Genomic DNA, 7,866 nt, shown 5'->3' on the forward strand with positions numbered 1-7,866 from the left:
CTTTAGTACAATTAAAACTAGGAGTTTATTCCATCAGAGCCCAATAGACAGGTAAGAGTTGTGAGGAGGTAGGAAAACGGAACAATGTGCAGAGGTAGGAAACAATCCTTTAAGTGAACACACACAGGGCTCTTTAGGAAACTTTAAAATCAATGAAGCTCATGAGCTTATATTTGTTGCATAATATATTTCAAAACTTAAGATGATGACATTGATTCTTCAAATTCAGAATACTTTATTTAGGAGGAAACGAATAGAAATCCAACAGCTTCTGAGCCAGTAAAACTTGATTCCAATACAAATATAATCTTTGTGCAGTCAGAGAAAGGCAGAGCCACGGTCTCAGGCACACCCCTCTACAAACATCAATGTGCTCCTTAGCACCAGCTTCCAGAGCAAAGCTCACTCGGGGTCACTTACAAGTATGGAAAGCTACGATGTGTCTTGGACAATTCTACAATCTCAATGTTCAAAAGTGAGAAAGTCCAATAAAAGATAACCTTAAAATCAATAGAAGACACAGAATGTATTAAAAAATGTATAATAGAAAACTAAATAAACTAACTTAATGTTATGATAAATGGCAAAATTTTAACACTGAGGACTAAGAAAAAACAAATTTAGCTCACCCTTTCTCTTTACTCTTGAAAACCCACTGACCATGCTCTACAGGGAATCTAGTAAGAAATTTGCACTCTGATCCCCACCCTCCAATTCTAATCTCAGTCTTATCTCCACTTGGTAGCATGTCTCCAGATGCCAGCTCTCCTTCCTCTCTGCCACAACTCCCAGGAAACTAAGCAAATCCTCTCCTCCAGCTTTCCTTCCTCACCACATTGTCTCACCCCCAACACCATAGACACTGTCTCCATGTGGAGGCCACACCTACTAGGAAGTCAGATCCTACTGTGGATCCTCTCAACTTTGCCCCAACTTCTAGTCCATCACCACTTCTGCACATCAGCTCCTAATACCTAGAAACAAGTTCTACCCAGAATCCTCAGGCGTCCCACCTGATAGGGTACTCAGGCAACCCACAGACACCACATGCTCCTAACATCCAGAGAGAGCTACACAAAACAAGGAATGGGAACCTATTCAACAATGACAAACCAGACATCAATACTACAAACAACATAGCAAACCCAGATACTTAGATACCAGTGTAAAAGCACAATCAACATCAGCCAAGACAATTATGTCTCCACTAGAGCCCAACAACCTTACTACAGTATGCTTTGATAAATGAAATATAGCTGAAGTACAAGACACAGACTTCAAAATAGCTGTTATGAATATGATGAGGGACCTTTAAGAGGATACAAATAAGTGCATTAGTAAAATCTGTGAAAACACCAGTAAAATAAAATGAAGAGAATTATTCAGAACATGAAAATAAAAATAGAATCAATTAAAATACAAATGAAGAAAAACTGGAAGTGAAAATTTAAGGAATTTGAGCAAGAATCTTGAAAAGAAACCTCACCAACAGAATACAAGACATGGAATAAAGAATCTCAGGCTTTGAAGACAAGATAGAAGAAACATATAATTTGGTTTAAAAAGTCAAACTATAACAAAAAATCTAGGCGCAAACATTCAAGAAAGCTTGGACACTTTGAAAATACCAAATATAAGAACAGTAGGAATAGAGGAATGAGAAGAAGCCCAGGTCAAAGACACAGAAAATATTTTGAGCAAAATCACACAAGAATATGTGATATTGATTGGCACCTAAAGAAGGGTATAAGAAGTATACAGAACACCAAATAGACTAAACCAAAGAAGAAATTCTACATGAAACATAATAATCAAAACCTTAAATATTAAGAGCAAGGAAAGACTATTAAAAAGCTGTAAGGGGCAAACACCGTTTAACATATAAAGGCAGACTTATTAGAATTACACCTGACTTTGCAAAGGAGTCTCTAAAGGACAGAAGGGCTTTGACGGTTGTACAGACTGTAAAAGACCAGAGGTGCCAGACCAGACTTTTATACTTAGCAAAACTTTCAATAATAATAGATGAAAAAATCAGATCTTCCGTGATAAAATCAAATTTAAGCAGTATCTATCTATAATCCATCTCTACGGAAGGCACTGGAAGGAAAATTTCAACCTGAGGAGGTTAAACATACCCAAGCAAACACACTGAACAAAGAATCTTGGATCAGCAAATGAAAGGAAAGAATAAAAAAACCCACACTATGGCAATAAAATGACAAGAATCAATAAACATTGGCCATTGATAACTCTCAACACCAGGTCCTGATCCCCAAAGAAAAGATAGACTAGCATGCTGAATACAAAAACAGGATCCATTCTTTGGCAGCATGCAAGACATACATCAACCTTAACATCAAAGACAGACATCACCTCAGGGTAAAACGATAGAAAAAGTTATTCCAAGCAAATACACCCAAGAAGTTGTAGTCAGTTTAATATCTGGTAAAATAGCTTCAATCCAAAATTAATGAGAAGAAATAGAAAAGAACACTGCATTCTCATCAAAGGAAAAACATACCAATATGATATTCCAGTTCTTAATATCTATGCATCAATCCCAAAGGCACCCAAGTTCATAAAAGAAGAGCAGCTACAGCTAAAATCATGTATTGGCCCTCGCACATTAATAGATACTGGATGACTTCAGTACCCCATCCTCACCAATGTATAAACCATTCACCAAAGAAACCTAACTGAGAAGTATTAGAGATTAAAGACCGACTAGACATAAGAGATATTTACGGAACATTTAATCAAAACACACACACACACAAAAAAAAATTACTAGCTTCTCAGAACCTCATGGAACTTCCCTCAAGTTGATTACATACACAAAGTAAGTCTCAAAATACAAAAAAGAAAAAAGAAAGAAGGAAAGAAAGAAGGAAGGAAGGAAGGAAGGAAGGAAGGAAGGAAGGAAGGAAAGAAAGAAAGAAATGACACCCTGCATCCTAGCTGGCCACCACAGAGTAAAGCTGGATATCAACAAAAACAGAAACAGTAGAAAGCTTACAAACTCATGGAAACTGAACAACTCAGCAGTAGATGGCCAAGACAAAACAAACTTACTGGCACTTTTTCTTTCTTTCCCCTCTTCTTTTCTTACCTTATAGGACTTTTGCTTATATATTACGACTTTCCATTTTGTTTTCAGGGAATTTTTGTTCTGGTCAAGGTGTATGTCTTTGCATCTATCTGTGTTTCTTGTGCTTTTTCGTTAGATCTTTATTTGTCTATTACTTTGTTTTGTGCTATTCTTATTTATTTTTATTTTATTGTCTTTTTTTCTAGATGCCTGTTTGATTTCTAATGAGAGAAAGCAAGAACAGATATGAATTTGGGTGAATGGGGAGGAGAAAAAGATCTGGAAAGAGTTGGGGGCAAAGGCAACCATAATCAGAATGTATTGCATGGGGAAAATCTATTTTCAATTAAAAATGGAAAATGTAAGCAGAGTGTTACTGAGAAAACACAAAAATAGTCATTTCAGTTACATATATAAATATTATAAGCAACAAATCAGCAAGATAAAGGTCATTGTGTCTGAAGTCTTATGTTAATTTGGCTGCCGTTCTTCCCTGGAGAGTGGTGTGTGTTAGCCTGAACAAATAGGTAGATCAGAATACTCCATAGGAAGAAAGAAAATCCTAAGTTTAATCAATGGCACCAAAGAACCCTTGAAGTGTGGAGGCAAGAAAGTCTGAGCCAAACCTTAGTGGCAAGGTTTAGCTCTGATTCCCACAGAATAAAAGCCAAAGATGCTGTAACTGTGCTTGTTCATAAATTACAGGGATATGGCTCAACAAACGAGTCTGGGAAGGGAAACATTAGTGGCAGTTCTTTGGGGAGGTGTTCAAAGAAGTCATGCGCACAAGGCAAAACATATGAAACCAGACCTTCAGTTCTGCTACAGGACACCATCATAGTCCATCCACCAGAATCATATGACAGAGACTTGGGGTCTCTCTTAGGAAAACCCTGGCCCAGGCTACCTCTAATGGCTCTTACTTCAAAGAAAGAACCAGATCTTTTGACACTATAAAGGGGCACAAAGTCTTCTTTGTTTGTTCGCCCATTGTTTCTTTATAGGAAATTAGAGGAGTTCATTGAATAGCCTACAAAGCACAACAGTCAGAACTGTAAAGAGTGAAGCCCACAGGCAGGATTTTCACTTTTAAAAACATTAAGGCATTGAGCGAGCTACCCTACTCCAGCTTTTCAGAGCTGATTGCGCACTAACTGTCAGAATCCCAGGAGCAGCTTGTTCAGAGCCAGGGTCTCAGTGAGTCAGAGGTGACCTCCCTTTAATTATAGAAACTCAAGACCACATATCACTCTAATTAGAGAAACCCATGGGTGGATTTGTTGTGTAGCCAATTTGTTCTGAGGGTCCTCTTTTCTTATTATCTCCTTTCTCTTACTTTTGATCTCGTGCCTCTTTGAAGGTTTATTGATTGAATGTGTGTGTGGTTGTGGATGCCCATGTGAGTGTAGGTGCACCATATGTGTACAGATGCCAGTAGAAGCCTGAAAAGGATGCTGAATGCCCTGGAATAGGTTGTGAACCATCAGATATGGATGTAGGAAACTGAATCAGGATCATTTGCATGAGCATCAATTTCCAGTACTCTAGTCCATCTGCCCCTTTATAAGTGTCTACTTCATTGCTCACTCCCAAAACACCCCGTCATTCAAATGCACAATGCACCACACACACTTGGTCTGTCATTTCTCTATCCTCTTGCACACATCCAGTTATGATCTCAGAACCTTTCTGAACAGCCCAGTAAACTACTCTTGTCCCAAACTGACAACGACTTAAAACTGATAGGTAGCCTGTAGTAGCCTTCTGGAAAACATAGCTTAAGCAACTTGCTAAGGACCCAGGGTGCAAGTGGTACTACTTGTGCTCAGAAAGCAGTCCCTCCGTGCTCTTCAAATTGTGCCAAGAGGATGACTGCTCACCATGCTTTGCAACAGACTTTAGTTCTTGAAAGCTGGCCTTCCAGATTCCAAAAAGCTTGCTCAAAGTATGTGTCTCAAATAGAGGGAAGGTTGTCCAATCATTCTGTGAACACTCAGAAAAGAATTGTTATTGGAAGGGGAACAAAACCTCTTGTCTTTGGCCCAGAGTCCCACAAAGTTGAAAACATTTGCTTTGATTCCATACCCAGGTCAATGGACCACAGAAGCCAAAATCAGTTCGTTAAAACATCACCGCTGACCACAAGCCACCCAAGAATCAGACACATTTGTACCGACCAGTTCCTTGCCCCACATGCTCATTTTCAAGGCCATATGGGTTGGGGGAAATTGTGTGTCTCTGTTAAAGTGGTTTTCAACGTGTATGTGAGATGGTTTTCATTCTGACATAATTTTTGATTGGTGAATGTAAAAGATAAATGTCAAAGAAAGGAAAGGCTTAGCTACTGCAAATTTAACTGTACACAGAGTAGCTGTCCCCATGTTCAGAACTTAAAAGATGGGAAACTGTGTTTTTGTTCTTTCCACTCTATCCATTACCTACATGAAGGGAAGACTGTTCAAAAAAGATGAAATGCCATTTCTAGAATATATCCACAATTTCATTTTTATTTATACATGTATAATATTCTGTTTTATAAGTCATCTAGTTTTTATTATCTATTCATCTGTTGATGGACATCTGGGTTCATTCCGTGTCCTTGATGTCATAAATAGACCCACAATAAACATGATAGGCAAATGTCTCTATGGTAGGATATGGCGTTCTCTGAGTATAGATCCAAGAATGAAAGGCTATCTGACTGATTAGAGCTCTGTGACTGTGAAGAATTGGACAAACCTGGAGGCAAATTGTCTTGAGTGGCCTTTGAACCCCAGCAGCCATTTTTTCCTACCTCTATGTCTGAATATCTTTGTGACTGCCATGTGATCTTCTGTGCTGTGTTAACAGACCACTAGTTTTTGCCAGCCTAAAAGATAATGTTACCAGCTAGTGCTTGAGTGAGAATGTTTCACCCACCATGATATATAACATACCTCCAGATGTTCAGTATTTGAGACGTGCCTTGATTTTTGACTTCTTTTTTCCTCTGTAGAAACTTCATGGCACTATTACATTGGAATATGGTTTGGGAGATGATAGACTAAACCATGTTCTTTGATCATGATCGCTCATAATTACTCTGTTATTTCCTTCAAGCGAGAACTTTATCTTCTATCAACAATCCCAATACAATAGATTGATTTGGGGTTGGGCACCTTTAATCCCAGCACTCGAGAGGCAGAGGTGGGCAGATCTCTATTTGTTCAAGGCCAGCCTGGTCTACAGAATGAGTTCCAGGACAGCCAAGGCTGTTACACAGAGAAACCCTGTTTCGAGGGGGAAAAAATATTGATTTTGGATCCTTTTTTTAGTATCAGACAACTTCTAAGATGGCTTGATTCCACATACCTGTCCAGGACCACCATATTTTACACCAATAGTTCAATCTTCTTTTTTCTTTCCCAAATTTATTAAAGAAAAAAAAACAATGGTAGTAAATCTCTAGAACACAGTCAATTTCCTGGGATTCCTCCCTCTAAAATGTGACATGTGATTTCCAAACACATGCCGATGCACATGGTTCCCATCACACTAGGCAGGCGAGAAGCTGAAATCCTGATGTGCTATCTTCCGACTTTCCCAGTCTGTGGTCTGTCTTTGGGTCAGCAATGATTGCCTGAACAGCTACTATGGCTTCATTAATTTTCATCTGTAGCTCTCTGAGCTCTTCTATGTGCAGCAATCACAAGATCTGAGCAGCTTCGTTCAGAACTGCATCTCCTGTGTCAAAGCCACAGGTAGGCCCTCTTTCGTTTGATTTGCTTTAGCAACTGCATCCTGTGTTAGATGCTACTGAACCAAAATGCGAATTGCCTTAAGCATTACCAAGTAATCATCATGACGCTGAATCTGAAGGAGGTTAGCCAGAGCCATGACACCAGACTTAAAATCAGGATTATTTACGTCCAGGTTGATCAATGGCTCTGCATTTTTAGCTGTGTTGTCAGTATTTTTCCTGTTATCGGGTACTAAGTCCTTGTATTTTTCAGCATTATCTCCATATTCAAGTCTAACAACTAAACCAAGAAGACAGTCATTTGCTTCCTGTCGCTCCTGAATCTTGAAAGGACAGTTAACATCTCTGAGATACTTTTTGAAGAACTTGGGCCAGTCACTGCTGTGGATATTTCTCAGGTTACCTCTGTCTTCAATCTTGTAGTGTCTAATTTTCTGGTCTTCAAGCCAAACAATGAAGTTTCTAAATTCTGTTCCATCTTTGCAGTTGAAGCCTGCAGGGTTGTGGTAGTCCAGGGCCGTGAGCTTGCGTCGGAACATGGTTGCCGGTGCTAGTGCTGGCCGCCAGGGCCTCTGCCGGAACACAAGAGAGTGAGGCGGGCAGCGCAGGCACCGGCAAAGCCAATAGTTCAATCTTTTGTAGTTGCTTTCTTAATTATATCTATTCTTGAGTCAAGTCCTTAGACAATCTTGTTCTTTTATAGATTGCAATGTGATACCATCAAAAAATCTGATGGATTAATAAGCAAACAAAAACTGATTTAATAAATAAACCAGATCCACTAACTGTCTTAGAGTCAGCTAAGTAGCAGCTTAAATAAATATTATTTTTTGTTTTATGTACAGTTTTGTTCTCTTTTATTTCTAATTACAACCTCCCTATTTTCTATCCACCTTCAAACCTCTACCTTGACTTCACATTCCCTCTCAAATACACGGCCTCTTGATCTTTCATTGTTACTGTTACATTGTATATAAAAATAAATATATGAGCACAGCCTGTAGGATTCCTTTAATGTTCTTCCTATATGTATATG

General features: G+C 38.8%; 1 pseudogene; it reads right to left on the minus strand.

Moving 5' to 3' along the window:
- Positions 1–6,827: 6,827 nt before the first annotated feature.
- Positions 6,828–7,432, minus strand: LOC142838201 (RNA transcription, translation and transport factor protein pseudogene; annotated as a pseudogene).
- Positions 7,433–7,866: the final 434 nt, after the last annotated feature.

Source organism: Microtus pennsylvanicus, chromosome 1 (genome assembly GCF_037038515.1).
Source record: "Microtus pennsylvanicus isolate mMicPen1 chromosome 1, mMicPen1.hap1, whole genome shotgun sequence".
Classification (NCBI taxonomy): domain Eukaryota; kingdom Metazoa; phylum Chordata; class Mammalia; order Rodentia; family Cricetidae; genus Microtus; species Microtus pennsylvanicus.